Source organism: Bos grunniens, chromosome 2 (assembly GCF_055505025.1).
Source record: "Bos grunniens cultivar Pamir isolate PY7600 chromosome 2, Bosgru_T2T1.0, whole genome shotgun sequence".
Lineage (NCBI taxonomy): Eukaryota > Metazoa > Chordata > Mammalia > Artiodactyla > Bovidae > Bos > Bos grunniens.
Window position 1 is genome coordinate 103987294 of NC_141166.1, and position 16974 is coordinate 104004267.

Sequence of the window (16974 nt, forward strand, 5' to 3'; positions counted from 1 at the left end):
AAGATGAGCTAACTACTTTCTGAGCTGTCTCTGGTCCCTTTTGAAGCGGACACAAATAACCTTATTCATAAATTGTTATTACCTTTTGAAAACAGTAAAGTCTACTCACTCTCCAAATACAAAAGGTTGCTGATTATCCATAGGCATACCTTGCATATCCATTTGGTACTCATTATATTTCAAATTTGCACTTCATCACCTATCTTATGTCTTTAACCTTATCACATATCCAAGTCATTTTCCCCTAGCTAGATTTTAGTCTCCCTAAAAGCAATAAATATTTGTCATTATAGTACTGAGTCCAATATTAGGTGTATTGTGAGGACTCCATAAATATTTGCTAAATGAAATAAAACTGATATAAGCAGTAAATGCTATGAACTCTCTAAAACTCAATGTAAATAAACAAATCCCCCAAGAGGAAGGGAAGGTATATGGTCAGTCCTCTGTATTGTCTTACATTTCTTTCCAAGCTGTGACATGCACAGTCTAATAATAAAGAAATGCATCCTCCACAACACAAGTGAAAATGTCCTAATGAAAGTAATGTACCCCACCAGCATACAGACCCTGAGAACAACAAATGTGATCTTGGCCAGAGAAGAATCTAATGAAAACAATCACATTAAACATAGCTCTTCCCTGCTCAGTGCTCAGTAAGTGAGCAGCAGGCTTTCTCTGTCTAGCTTACAGAAAACAGGAGGTAGCAGTTTGCAAGGAGCAGCGTTTTAATGTGATTGGACTATAACAGACAATCTATTTACAGCATGCTCTGGGGAGCTTATAAACAAATGTTGAGTAATTTCAGCCAGCAGTAATTACCCTTGCAGCTGACAAGGATAGCATGAGACTTTCTCCTTCACCTTCAGCCCAGTCCAGAAGGCAGTGTACACAATGCCACTTCTAATTATTTCTGCATTTCTATGGCTAAAGACCAAAGTGTGTTATTAGAGAACATTTTAGAAGCTTTTAAAAAGCTTATTTATTAGGACAATTAAAAGTCATCACTATGACAGCAAATAAAAGGTTCCGTTCTCAGGAATGCAGTATCAAATGAGCTTCTGCCCACTTACCTTTAAGGCAATGTGGACTTGTTTTGTGCTATTGTTAAGAGCCAGAGACTGAAGCTTGGTAATAAAAAGAAATAGTATCTGGAATGCATTTGGTTTAATTCTGAGATATGCCTTTTGCTCTTAACAATTTCCAAGCAACATAGAGCATATAACTGAAGTTATTTCTCAAAAAGCATAGAATTTGGAAATGTGTGTTGCTTGATTACAGATGCTGTTGGAGATAAAATATACATAGTCATACTATCTCCCTTCTTCTACCTCTCACCAGAGGCACTAGATTACCCTGACTGGTTAAAAAGGTTTTATCTGGAGGGGTCACTTATATTGCATCAGTGTGACATAAGGAAGATGTTAAAAATTCAGAGATCTAAAAATAAACCTTTGGCAGAGAGGCTTCTAACAGAGTACTGAAGGAGTAAAACAATTATGCAGAGCAATCACCCTGAGCGTTTGTAATTAACAATCAAATTACTTCCCAGAAGTGCCCAACAAGAGAACTTTTGTTGAACATTTCTATACATGCCAAACTACCCCAAAGTAATTGGGCAATCAGTGAACTGTGGTGTGTGCCAGTCCTCCAACACCACGGCCAGTTTGGCGTTCACTGAGCTTCTGTCCGCCTGGGTAGGTTCTGTTCAGACCCCTAGGATAGGAATTGACAGCAGATATCTAATCCCGCAAAGTATATTATTTACATTTTTTGATACGTTATGTTACATTACATTCTGACATGTTGCGTTTCATCAACAACGGATAGAATGTTGCATAACTTCATGTGACATGATGACAGATTCTCTCGCTCTTCCTCTCTCTCTCACACTACACACACACACACCACAAAACTTTTAGAAGCTCTGTCTGAGGGCATACATTTGAATTTGGCCCTAAAAGGATCCGAGAGGCTTTATGATGATGACCAAAGCCATGGGTCTTTCATGACAATAATATCATGGTGCCCTGCACAGCGACGCCTAAGCTTATTCAATGTCTATGTTGCCACGTGTTTGGAAAGATTTTTAAATGTGTCATTAAGATATACAATGGACCACAAAAGCAGTTTCTGAATAAAAAACAATATGCTGAAAATTAGCCTCCTTGAAAGAAACGTTTGAAAAACAAATTTGAGTTTAACCACACACCATCACATGCACATCCCTGCCACTGCTCTGCTCTCGTTGCTGAGATGTGGTTGGCAGATGGACAATAATTTGTCCTTGTTCTTTAGACTGGCAGGTGTCACTTTGGCCAGTGTGGGATGTGAGTGACAGATATTTTACAGACTTAAAAATGAGAATACAGAAATCCAAGAGTACCTCCGGGATTTCCCTGGTCATTTGTGGGCAACACAAGGGCAGGGAAGGCCTCTGTGCTAACACAGGACTGCTAGTTGCTGCCACTGCTGCAAGCTGCTGCCGATTCAGAGCATTTTGAATAATATTTCTATTAGCAAGGGTGTGCTTCTTCTTTGATGGAAGCATGCAGAAAGCTGCTCTCTAGGCTGTCTACTGTATATCATAAACTGCTCTAATTGTTTTCCTGTGCTTTAGTCAGAAATCTGGTAAAAGCTGATTTCAAGGCAAAATTGCTTACAGACAGCACTTTGGAACATGCAGGTATTCATACACATTAATATAATTTAACAAAAAGCTGGAAGTTTGTTTCCCTCCTCCATCTAAAAGTGTCAAATTATTTTAGTTTTACCAAAAAGAAAATAAAAAACTTATTAGAGGATATTTAAGGGATGATAATGGGAAATAATAACAAACATAATGTAACACAAAAACAAGAGTATGTCTCTTTTCTACCTGGATATAATTGGGAATTTATTTTAGGGGGGTTGATCTAATTTTTATATATTAAAATTAAAGGGAAATTAAACATTTAAATTGCAATGTAATAAGAAAACAAGCTATAAATCTTCATGTATATCTAAGCTATATTTTAAGCATGGAATTTTAGGCTCACCTTTCTCAATGAGGTAAGAAAAATTGTTTAAAAATACAATTATCCAAATACAATAATATATAAATATATATATATTTATATAGTACTGAGGGTTATAAGAATAAACTACATAATAAGTAAATTATGCAGTGTTTGAGGGTTACAAGAATAATGGCTAAAATCAGCAAAAAGTCTAAAGACTTTACAAACAAAATATTCTCCAAAATTTATAGGAATAAAGTTAAAAGAGAAAGATAAAAATTATTTTTAAATATGATTTTAAACTATTAAGATACTTATTTTTTTTAAATACTATTTTTGATGATAAGATTCCAAAGAAAGGAATTTCTCCTAAGTTATAGTCATCCCTGAACTTTACATACCATAAACACAATACTAGATTTGTGCTTTTTGTTAAGATAATACCAGCTATACTAAGATACACCACTGTTCATTAAATGTGTAGAACTCAGGGAGTTTACCCAAACCAATTTGATGTAGAGAGGATGCATTTTTAAAAATCAAAGTTCTTAGTCCAATTGCTTAAAAGAACAATTATATACAATGATACACAACAACATCAAAACTAACTTTTAGTTACAGGGATAGTTATCTGATTTCATTTTGCATTAATTTCCTCCAGACCACTGTTGAAATATTACCTTGCAAAATTAAAATGGAAACCATATGCTGATCAGGGAAAACAATGTCAGAGCATATTTCAACATTCACAGAAAGAGTTAACACTGAAACTATCTCCAAAGAGAAAGAAGATATGTTGACTCAGATTGATGTTTGAATATGTTGTTTAATGTCATTTGCCAAATGTTGTTTCATTTTTAAAGCAATTACTTATGTTAAATAAATTGAAGCATGCATGCAAGCAGCATGATATGAAATTAGCACTTTACTGCAACTTCAGGAACAAAAATAAGACTTTTTCCCTCATGAATAAATAAAACTTCTCCATGAAAAACAATAACATACTGAAAAATAACATACAGTCACAATTAATTTTTTTTCTCTACTTACTAATGCAAAGATAAATTGTTCTTCTTTGGAAATCAAATATTTTCCTAACCACCGTGTTTCTTTAATTAAATGGTATTCTTTATAGTGATCAAATATAATTAGCAGTAACAAGTATTTAATGAAAACAAACTGCTCCTTCCAAACCTTTACTATATGTTTTGTGTAAATTCCACAGATGCTCCAAGGATCACTGTTTTCATCACAAGCACAAAAGCAAGCCCCTCCCCCCCACTCTACCCATCCCTATTCGCCAGTGGCGTTTAAAACAACAGTAAAAACAACCACCAAAACTTCTGTAATTCCAAGGACTTTAATTCACATTAAATCTTTCTGCTCCACTCAAGGCATTTCTTCCAAAGAAGCTTAACACTTAGCAGTTCAAATATTTCATCAATTTCTTGTCCAAAAATCCCATTTGATATCTTCATATAATGAAGCATTACTCTGGTATCTTTATTAGTAAGTGACCAAAATAAGAATAAAAGTGCCCATGCTAGACCCATTGACAGCTAGGTGCTATACTAAGTCTTCTGTAGTTAATTGTGAGTGAAAGGGGGTTTGGTTTTGCAGCCTCATAAAACTTTTCCCACATGGCTGAATGCACGGTCAGAAGACGTTAGGCAACATTAACTGCCTGCACGTTTCTGCGAGGCTCTCGAGGAACAGCTTGGCACTGGGGCTCCAATGCTGAGAACCTTGGGACATAAGACATCAGCGCCTACCTTTCATCTTTGCTGAGATTTGGAGTGGGTTCAGACCATAGAGGCTTCTTAATTCTTACTAATTCATTTGCTTTCCTGATTCACTTGGCTTGGGATAACCTGAGAATGCTAATGAACCTGCAAGGGGAGCTCTTAGTCCCTTGCCTTTGAATGTGCTCGGCATGGATCGAGGCCTTTCTGTGAATCTTGCAAGAGGAAAAGAATCTTATTAGCACTGATTGCTAGTCATGAGGTTTCCTCTAAAATTTGCTATTGTGTTTTAACTCTTGCTTGCTTTCTGCTGACTAACGGGGGAGAAAAGTTAGATTATTTATACAAATGATGTATGATGGATATTTCTGGAAGCTGGGGGGATGTCTTTGCGGTGAGATTTAAATCAAACCCTAGCTACTAACTTTTGGTTGGTGTCCAACAAACAACGGCGTTTCCTACTCATTTCTGTAACTGATGCTAAGTTCTCTTTTCCAGTAGATAAACACACTCCTGTACCAGGGAGGGAGAGTTGTCCAAAGACACATCCAAAGCCTCTTTTAAAAAAAGGAACTATTTTAAGATTTAATTTACACTAGAGTTCTCAAGTTCAGAGGCATTTCCTGTGGTTTTGGAATTCTGTTGAATTGACACTTTTGCTTTTACAATTAGTGTGCTGTGGACCTTTAACTTCTACCTAGGTAAGAATTTGTGTTTGAGATGAAAAAGTCAATAAATGAATTGGGCACAGTGGTGTGTTTTAGTGAAGCAATAAAAAGGGCGATTTGGGTCTACTAGTCTAGCCAAAGGTGATCGTTCCTTAGATCTTGGGATACCAACTTACCGACCAAATTAAATGACTCCCTTGTTCGGTTGTAACAGTGGTTTCACATGTTTAGTTTTCACATGTTCATGCACAGACTTCCCATGCACATACTAATCAAAGCTGTATTCAGCAGCTGTGATGAAATACATGCACCAAGGGGCAGAAGAGGGCTTGACTCAAGAATCAGAAAGGGACCTTGGTGGCAGAGCAGATTCTGCTACTTTACAAGAGGTGCGTAACCTCTGATGTCATGTGCTTATCCCCCATCTGGGGACTCTCTCATCATGATTTTAAATTTTCTCCACATTCTGAGTGACCGGTGCAACCCACGACATCCATATGTGATGTTAGCAAGTGAGTAGCATGGGCCCAGGCCACAAAACTAAGCCATAAATCATTGCCGCGTTTAGAACATACAGAATACCAGAATGCTAGAGCAGAGAAGAGCACAGAGCTCATCCAATCCCACTCCCAGGGATTTCAAGACGACAAAACTTAGGACCAAGAAGGTTGGAAGACTTGTCTAAGGTTAAACAGCGGTGGGGAGCCTGGTGGGCTGCTGTCTATGGGGTCGCACAGGGTCGGACACGACTGAAGCGACGCAGCAGCAGCAGCAGCAGTGATAGAGCTAAGAAGAGAATTCAGGGTTTAGATACCGAGTCCAGTACTCTGTGTAAGACTGAGCACAACGAGCACTAGAATTTCCATACAACCGTTCTGACGTTACAGTGCGCATGTTCGAGGGCTTAAAGCTAAGGAGAGTGTTTTAGCAGTAAGCTGTCCTTTCAAGCTCACCGCTGCTCTTCTCCCTCCCCTTCCTGTTGCCTGAAACCATTAGCTCTGCTTCCATTTTTACTCTTTCCAAGGACACCCCCTTTGAAGTCTTCCTGGCCAGAGAGTGTCTCCACTTAAGGTGATGAATCAGAGATCAAATTTCCACCCACTTGCTTTCTTCATATCACACAATGACCCTCTCTCTTTGGGATTCTCCTTATTTTTGACCAAACTGGGCAAACCTTTACTAAAATAAAATTCATTTACCATTTATTTCCAAATCCATGAAATCACTCGATCAGTGCATAAAATCTGTCACTTGACATTTTATTTTATATTGGAGTATGACTGAAAGCCATTCAACTTGAGAAACAATTATGAAAAACACATAAATGCTTCCATCAAGGGAACAAGGTCATTTCAAAGAATACAGAACAATGATTAAGAGCTGTTAAACCTGGGCTTAAATCCCTAGCCCCCATCCTCACTATGACCTTGAGTAAGGTATTTAAACTCATTAAACCTCAATTTTCTCTTCTATAATATTTAAGGCTTATGGAGTCCTTCAGAATGCCTAGCACATAATAGTCTCTCAACAAATGTTAGCTATCAGTATTGTTATTATTGTTTTCATGTTATTATTATTAGTGGCCTTGTTATTCTATTGGTATAAATAATATTAAGGGTTTCCCAGGTGGCACTAGTGGTAAAGAACCCACCAGCCAATGCAGGAGACATAAGAGACATGAGTTCGATCCCTGGGTTGGGAAGATCCGCTGGAAGAGGCCATGGCAACCCATTCCAATACGCTTGCCTGGAGAATCACATGGACAGAGGAGTGTGGAGAGCTATACTCTATAAGGCTGGAAAAAGGACATGACTAAAGTGTATGCATACTCCAGTAGGGAATAAATAAAGGAGTAATATTGATTAAAAAAACACTCATGTCTGGAGCACTGCAAAGTTAAAGTAACTGAGGATTGAATGGATTGGGGGGCTGTCTTAGAGAAACAGGAGGGAAATAAATATGAAAAGCTAATTCAAGGCTCCAATCTGAGAGACTGAAAGTGATGACATTACTTGTCTCACCCTGAAGGGGCGAATCTCAGAAGCAGGTTCTAATGAAGTGACTTTGATAACTGTGGATTTGTGTCAGATGAGGGCAACAGAGAGCCATCCAGACAGGCAACTCCGGAGGCCTGGAAGACCATGAATTTGGTTTGATAACCCCTAGGGGAAGCAGCAAAGCTAATTAATGCTGATGTGAGAGCCAATAATGAACCCTAACCAAGACCAAGAATTTCTATTGGGTCCAGAAGAAAGTCAAGGGTAGAAGCTGAGGACAAGCTAACTCATCAAGCAAGAAAAAGAAGAATGCTTAAAACAGAGCTAGAGTGGTGTCAGGAGAGGTAACAGCAGCCCCACATATAGAGATTCCCTCAGAAAATCTTTTCTGTGACCCTTGAGAGGCAGCAGACCAAGAACTTCCAAAGACCTGGAAGCTGTCTCTGGCCTCTGTGAAGGCCCTGATGACTCTGAAACAAAAAGAGAATTTTAGAAGAGACATTTTGGGGTGGTGGTCATGGGGAGAGAAAACATGGTGTGTGCTTTAATATTCATAATTGAGGTAGGAGTGGGAGCTTCCAGAAGAAATGACCAGCCAAGAAAATAAGTATGACCCAAACTTAGAAATTCGAGAAATTATTTAGAAGGGTCAAAGAAATTAATATTTATTGAGCATCACTGTGCTCCTCCTTCTCACTTAATCCTGTTTATCCTATGAAGAAGGTACTGTCGTTCCTACTTTTGAGATGCAAGAACTGAGGTTACAAGAAGTGAAGAAATGTGTCCAAGTTCATATAACCTCAAAATGGAGTTCCCATAGAATCAGAATTGTTATCTGCCTCATATCAAAGCTCTTTCCACCCAACCCTGCCACTCAAAATTGAAGAAATGAGAATTCACAAGTTCTCTGAGGGACCAAAAAAAAAAAAAAGAGGCAAGAGTCAAAGAAGTCAAGTAGTGTTTAATGCTACAGTGATTTCAGGAATTAGGACTGATAACACACTGTTGGGTTTGGCAATTAGGAAGACACTGGTGACCTTGGGAAAAGGAATTCCTGTAAAGTGATGAGGCCAGACGCCAAACTGTCAGGGAGGCGGGGTGGTGAGGGAATGATGGCTGCAATAGTAAATTTCCTTTCGGAGAAACTTGGCAGTAAAGCAGTAACTCCAGAGTACCACAAGCTGGAGACACCTTTTTGTTTCGTTAGGGAAGATGCGAAAATATTTGTCGACAGTGATGACAGAGCCACTAGAAATCAATATTCATTCAGAAAATTAAGGGCATAATTACAAAATGCAGTTATGCAGAAGGAAAAGGAAATCTCTCCCTGGTAAAACTTTACTTAAATGGTAAAAAAAAAAAAAAAAAGAAAAGAAAAAAGAAAAGAGAGCTAAAATTATATAGACTTACTGAAGTGGTATGAAGGACACAAGTATAGAGGTATTTGTGATATCTCTATACAGAGATATAAGTTTGAGTGAGACAGAAAATAGGAAAGATGTGTCAGATACCTTTGATCAGTCAAGCAAAAGACAAAAGTATTTGCTGTAAATAAGATGTCTTGAAATAAATCTGGTGGCCCAACAACTATGGATGAATAAATAAATGACATGGGAGAAAATCTAGACACACACTTTGGTTAGTGTCAGAAGGAACAGGATTCACCAAATAAAATCTCATTATTAAGTGAACTTGAGTCCTGAACAACTCTATGTGTGTTCAAAGTTGACAGGTCAGAGGTGTTACAAGCCAACCTTTCTAGGGCTATCACAGTCCACCTTGGAAAATGCATCCTGTTGCAGCCCTAGTTGAAGAGAGACACTCTGACTGCACAAATAGCATTAATCTGGCCTCTGGGAGATGCAGTGCTTAATACTGCATTGAAATGCAGTTGCATTGAAACCAAGACAGATAAAATTGTTTGTAGCCACATTCTCTGCCCACCATAAACAGAATAAATGGCCAGCACATTGCTCTCATAGGCAGAGTATAGCAGATGCCTAAACTCCATCATTTAAAACAGAAGCCCACAGGTAAATCTAAACTTATCAAAGAAGAAAAGAAGTTTTGCAGGACTCACATTGTGGACATTAAAAACAAAGCTTGCCTTGAATCAATAGATTTGACAACCCCCTTTGAAAGGACAGGGAAACCTGGCTAATATATCAACCTAGCTATTCAAAGAGATGAGGCAGAATAAGGAAGAGAGGGGGTGGGATCCTGCTGCCTTTTTCTTTTACCCTCAAAAATCTATGACAAATCAACTTCCCTTTATTGATAAAGTATTATCTAACAACTTGGTCAACATCCAAAGTACATACTTGAACAAGATAAGAGGTTAAAAATGACCTTTTTTATCAGTCTTAACACTGAGTTACTTGAATTCTGAAATTCAAATCTAATTTCAAGAAAGTAAAAAAAAAAAAAGACTTTTTCTCAGGACGGATGTCATTTATTACTTTTTCTCAGTACTCATGCAATCTGAGGTTAAGATTCTGTTAGCCTGACATTCTAGAAACATCCATGAATTCAAACTTTTCAATAAAGCACTTCTATAGAGGCACATGTTGATTTAGAAAGTGTCCACATGACAGTGAAACAACCAATCAATTCAGCGGAAAAAAAAATCAATCAATTCAATAAAAACATCAAACAGGCTGTTTGCTGTCATGAAGATCAAACTGCTGTTTGACAGAACTTTTACTTTGTAATCAATGGTATTGATGTCCACAAAACAGCCCATGTTCACTGTATGAAAGAGGAACCAAGTTGCTATTTGTGAAGAGCAAAAATGAAAACCTCAACATCAGGCCAGAATTTTAACTTCCACTTTGCAGCTCTTCCCATCATGTGTAATTTCTTTCTTATTAACCTTCTTCAAAAGGAATTAGGTTTTGTGATGGGTGTCATTTATTATGCAGCAAGATATAGCTCAGGTAATGTTGTCATCATATTGAAAAGCATCTTATATGTTTATCTTTAAAAGAAAGGTAGTAGATTTTCACCTTCCTTTCTTTAATGTGCCATTCTTTGTCTTTCTTGGCTGATATCTCTAGAATTTGTAACACATACATCATTATCTAACTGCCAACTGTTTTCAGAGGAGCTGTTGCTTTAAGCTCATTATTTCTTCCAATTGGAGAATCTGCAAAGCCTCTTTCTACCACACACAGCAGTCAGCATGGTACACGTGTACAGAGAATGGTCGGGTTTGTCCTGCAGAGACTCTTTGTACCCAGCTTTGCCCGTGAACAACAGCATGTAATGAGCAGCAAATGCATACTCATGCCTCTTAAAGGTGTAGAGTGAAACCATTAAAAAAACGCCAAAATAAAGACCGTATTCCATAAATAAGCTGTTAGTACAACCACACAGTTCCACAGGTTTCCTACTTAACCTAAGAGTTTGGGGATTATCATGACTCTGATTAGTTTCCTCAAAACTTCCTTGAAGTCGAGTACAGTTGATTGGGCAGCTGCCTTTCAAGAAGAGTTACATGAACTACACTTTGGGAGATTTCCAACTGAATCTGAGAGTGAATGATGAAAAAACCAACATTCAGATTGGAGGGAAAGTAGGTGAAGACTCTATGAATTTTATTAAAGTTCTGTGCAATCATATCCACAGGCACTGAGCTACAATTGGAGGAAAAGATGTGTGTCCCATCACTTCTCTCTAACTCATTATTTAACAACCTAAGTTAACAGACAGAGATGCTTCAGAGTTTCAGAATGTGATTTTCAGTTGTTGTTTTTTTTTTTTAAGACTGAGTGGGGCTTGGAAGCACTGAAAATGTAAAATTTACTATCTGCCCTGATCTCTAGTGTCTATTTGGGCACATGAGATAATGGGAAGTAGATCTACAAATAACTGCTAGGTAACCAAAATAAAGCATTCCCCCCCACCTCCTTTTCTTACAATATAGGTCAAAGCAAACATACCTAACACTCCACCATGATCAAACCTGGTCTTGTACATTATGTACTGTTATTATTCTCATTAAAACAAACAAAAAAGGCAAGAGAATTAGTTATTTCAGTTATAAATCTGAGTTACAGAAACACGAAAGTCATAGTTCCTCCATTTTCACAATTTTTCCCATGGCTAAAATCAGCAAGGCTTTAATGAGGTCTAAAAGACAAAGACGTATTGTCGCTGGCTCCTGCCATGCTAACATTCAAGTGTACCACCATTAGTGATCCAGCATCATTCTGATCTTTAGGTATTGATAACAATCCTTGATGATGACATGAGTGGATCAAAATCATCTGTTACCATGAGAAATATGAATCTGTACCCTAGGACTTTAGCAAGGCTATTAAGAAAATCTGACATGAAAAAACAAAGGTATAATACCCTAGAACCATCAGGTATTAAATATCCCAAAGGACAATCAGAAAACAACTATTTTTAAGCTCCCAGCAGGGCTATAAGCTAATAGTTCTATAAATACACTGCAGAACTGAAAGATGGAAGGTGTGCTAAAGTTCCAGAGTTTGTCACAATATACCCTTCTATTTTAAAACAGACCAGTGGAAGATGCTCTTCTTTCGAAGACATTTCTGTGCTGCTTTATCCACAAATTTCTTTGTGGATTCTATTTATCTTCTGGCCAATTCTTTTTAAGTCCAAAAGTAAGGACTGTCCCAATTTCCTAAGTTCTTACGAAAGAAAGAATAAGCTATAGTAGCTCAGTCACTAAATGTCATGTTGCTATGAAATTTAAAGGCCATGGACCAACTAAAAGTTATGATTATAGAAAACACCACCAATGAAACGTCTCAGTAATGAGCAGCTGAAGGTGTGTTGGAAAAGTCTTTATAAATATGAGGCCATTAAGACGATGCCTATCTTTCATATTTTTAATTAAAAATTTTGCTAATTTTAGATTAGATAATTGTAGATTCACGTGCAGTTATAAGAAATAGCATAGACACATACTTTGCCCAGTTTTCCTCACTGGCAACATCTTGCAAAACTATAGTACAAAACCACCATCAGGAAATTAACATTGATACAATCCACCAGTCCTGTCCAGACTTCTCCAGTTTAACTTACACTCATTTATATGTCACTTTATATTTTAAAGATTTCAATATTCCAACATAAGAATTCTTTTTATTAAACTTTGTTAAAGTATGTGATGGGTGGGTGCCATTTGGTGCCTGAATTTAAAGTTAACCATCTCCCTTGGTTCTTTAGTTAGCTATTATGTCTGATCAAATTTAACTTTAAGAACAGATTTGCTGCATAACAGTGATGGTAGCATAGTCCAAGACAAATGTTAAACAAGAAGACATAAAAGCTTGCAAATAACATGGCTTACGTTTCCCCCCAAAACCGGGTGCTTTGAAGAAAACTAAAATAATCTTTAGGCTCACTCCTAAAGGGTTGACTTATTATTTTACTGAGTGCCCTTTGGGTATATAGTTCTATATGAGTGAAAGGAAAGAGTTTTACAGTTAGAGACAAAAGTGGAGGGCCCAAAGTCCTGAATTCTTGGCTGAATCCTATTGGAAACCTCCTGAATATAATCCCCAAATGGCAACTTTAATATTCTCTCCGTTTTCAATATAGGGGACTGAAATGCAAAAGTAAGAAGTCAAGAAACACCTGGAATAACAGGCAAATTTGGCCTTAAAGTACAGAATGAAGAGGGCAAAGGCTAACAGAGTTTTGCCAAGAGAATGCACTGGTCATAGGAGACACCCTCTTCCAACAACACAAGAGAACATTCTACACATGGACATCACCAGATGGCCAATACCGAAATCAGAGTGACTATATTCTTTGCGGCCAAAGATGGAGAAGCTCTATACAGTCAGCAAAAACAATACTGGGAGCCGACTATGGCTCAGATCATGAACTCCTTATTGCCAAATGCAGACTTAAATTGAAGAAAGTAGGGAAAACCACAAGCCCATTCAGGTATGACCTAAATCAAATCCCTTATGATTATACAGTGGAAGTAGCAAATAGATTTAAGGGACTAGATCTGATAAAGTGTCTGATGAACTATGGGCAGAGGTTTGTGACACTGTACAAGAGACAGAGATCAAGACCATCCCCAAAAAAAGAAATGCAAAAAAAGCAAAATGGCTGTCTGAGGAGGCCTTACAAATAGCTGTGAAAAGAAGAGAAGCAAAAAGTAAAGGAGAGAAGGAAAGATATACCCATCTGAATGCAGAATTCCAAAAAATAGCAAGGAGAGATAAAGCCTTCCTCAGTGATCAATGCAAAGAAATAGAGGAAAACAATAGAATGGGAAAAACTAGAGAACTCTTCAAGAAAATTACAGATACCAAGGGAACATTTCATGCAAAGATGGGCACAATAAAGGACAGAAAAGGTATGGACCTAAGAGAAGCAGAAGATATTAAGAAGAGGTGGCAAGAATACACAGAAGAATGTTCAAAAAAGATCTTCATGATCCAGATAAGCACGATGGTGTGATCACTCACCTAGAGCCAGACATCCTGGAATGTGAAGTCAAGTGGGCCTTAGGAAGCATCACTATGAACAAAGCTAGTGGAAGTGATGGAATTCCAGTTGAGCTACTTCATATCCTAAAAGATGATGCTATGAAAGTGCTGCACTCAATATGCCAGCAAATTTGGAAAACTCAGCAGTGGCCTTAGGACTGGAAAAGCTCAGTTTTCATTCCAATCCCAAAGAAAAGCAATGCCAAAGAATGCTCAAACTACCGCACACTTGCACTCATCTCACACGCTAGTAAAGTAATGCTCAAAATTCTCCGAGCCAGGCTTCAGCAATACGTGAACCATGAACTTCCAGATGTTCAAGCTGGTTTTAGAAAAGGCAGAGGAACCAGAGATCAAATTGCCAACGTCCTCTGGATCACTGAAAAAGCAAGAGAGTTCCAGAAAAACATCTATTTCTGCTTTATTGACTATGCCAAAGCCTTTGACTGTGTGGATCACAACAAACTGTGGAAAATTTTGAAGGAGATGGGCATACCAGACCACCTGACCTGCCTCTTGAGAAACCTGTATGCAGGTCAGGAAGCAACACTTAGAACTGGACATGGAACAACAGACTAGTTCCAAATCGAGAAAGGAGTACGTCAAGGCTGTATACTCTCACCCTACTTATTTAATTTATATGCAGAGTACATCATGAGAAACACTGGGCTGGATGAAGCACAAGGTGGAATCAAGATTGCCGGGAGAAATATCAATAACCTCAGATATGCAGACGACACCACCCACATGGCAGAAAGCAAAGAAGAACTAAAGAACCTCTTGATGAAAGTGAAAGGGGAGAGTGAAAAAGTTGGCTTAAAGCTCAATTCAGAAAACTAAGATCATGGCATCCAGTGCCATCACTTCATGGCAAATAGATGGGGAAACAGTAAGGGAGGCTCATTGTTATTTTGGGAGGCTCCAAAATCACTGCAGATGGTGACTGCAGCCATGAAATTAAAAGACACTTACTCCTAGGAAGGAAAGTTATGACCAACTAGACAGCATATTAAAAGGCAGAGACATTACTTTGCCAACAAAGGTCCGTCTAGTCAACCCTATGCTTTTTCCAGTAGTCATGTATGGATGTAAGAGTTGGACTATAAAGAAAGCTGAGCATCAAAGAATTGATGCTTTTGAACTGCGGTGTTGGAGAAGACTCTTGAGAGTCCCTTGGACTGCAAGGAGATCCAACCAGTCCATCCTAAAGGAGGAGATCAGTCCTGGGTGTTAACTGGAAGGACTGATGTTTTAGCCGAAATTCCAATACTTTGGCCACCTGATGTGAAGAACTGATTTCATTCGAAAAGACCCTGATGCTGGGAAAGATTGAAGGTGGGAGGAGAAGGGGACGACAAAGGATGAGATGGTTGGATGGCATCACCGACTCAATGGACATGAATTTGGGTAAACTCTGGGAGTTGGTGATGGACAGGGAGGCCTGGCGTGCTGCAGTCCACGGAGTTGCAAAGAGTCGGATACAACTGAGTGACTGAACTGAACTGAACTGTTTCTCTACTTGTGAGTTAAAAATTGTGCAGTGTAATAAAGCAGAAAGTATTGACACAGTAAAATTGAAAAAAAAATCATTCAGTTTTTTCCCTCTGCTTTTAGAGTATTTTGGGCTTCCCTGGTAGAATGGTAAAGAATCCACCTGCAATGCAGGAGACCTGGGTTCGATCCCTGAGTTGGGAAGATCTCCTGAAGAAGGGAATGGCTACCCACTCTAGTATTCTGGCCTACAGAATTCCATGAACAGAGGAGCCGGGCCGGCTACAGTCCACGGGGTTGCAAAGAGTCGGATATGACTGAGCTACTTTTACTTTCACTGTAGAACATTGTGTTCTCAGTCATAACAGTAGATATGTAACATTCTATGTAATATGTAACATATGTAATAATGTAACATTCATGTATTCACTATATACCATGTTCTGTGTTTAGCCCGGTTTATGCACTACCTACTTTCATTACTACCACACCCCAAAGTAATCAAAGAATTGGAGACTTGTCATTTCCCCCATTTCACAAATGACAAAACAGAGGCCTGGATCATTTAACTTACTGAAGGTCATGCAACTGATAATTGGCAAAGCGGGGTTTTGAATTCGTTTCTTACCACAATGTTCATAACTTGTTCTTACCCATTACATTATAATGCTTTCCCTTCTATTGTCCATGTGTTCTCTCCTACATTGGGTCAAAAGAAAAAAATAACTTCCAGGAGCTATTGTGTTTTGACAACAGTCACTGAGATTTCTCTGCATTGTCAAAGTACTACACAATGATCTGAAATAACAAATAACACAAGAAGAAACGCCCCTCATCCATTCCACTTCTACCCAAACAGAAAGACTAAAGCTAAACAAACAAACAACAACAAAAACATGAAAATTAACTTTCTCAAGAGTAACTCTGATAATTCACAATTTTGGAGCAAAGTAGCAGTTAGGACTTCCTTGGTGATTCAGCAGTAACGAATCCATCTGCCGATGCAGGAGACACAAGAGATATAGGTTCAATCCCTGGGTCAGGAAGATCCCCTGGAGAAGAAAATGGCAACCCACTCCAGTGTTCTTGCCTAGGAAATCCCATAGACAGAGAAGCCTGGCAGGCTACAGTCCATGGAGTCCCAAGAGTTGGACATAACTCAGTACTAAACAACAACAGTTACAGTACTAGTTTGAAAAAAAGAAAAACCTAGTGGGTAGTAAGTCATTTGCTCATCACTTGATAACCAGCAGCAAGAGTGAAAGCAGAGTCTTTTTCCAGGAAAAGACCAGAGGGTAACTAAATAGTAGGCACATGTATATCCTATGCTTTAATCCAGAAGCACTGAATTTATGAGTTCTCAGAGGCCTTTTAAAAGGTGGAAGAAGAATCCAGGGCTGGTAGTCTTCAGAGGACACTGTGCAGAGAACAAAGTCCTGGAAGGCATCAAATCAAGGGATCCCAGCCTGCTAAGAGGTGGTAATAAGTCTCAGGAGATGCCCGCAGCACCAAATGGATCTCTCAGGGCACATACATAAAATACCTTCATTCCTAAAGGCATCAACATTCCTGCCTAAAGAGCCTTCATTATAAAA

General features: G+C 38.5%; 1 long non-coding RNA gene across 11 annotated transcripts in view; it reads right to left on the reverse strand.

Annotated features, from left to right (window-relative positions):
• LOC147378444 (uncharacterized) overlaps window positions 1–16974 on the reverse strand; it is a 226329-nt gene that overhangs the window by 146098 nt on the left and 63257 nt on the right. The gene's annotated exons all lie outside the window — the stretch shown is intronic.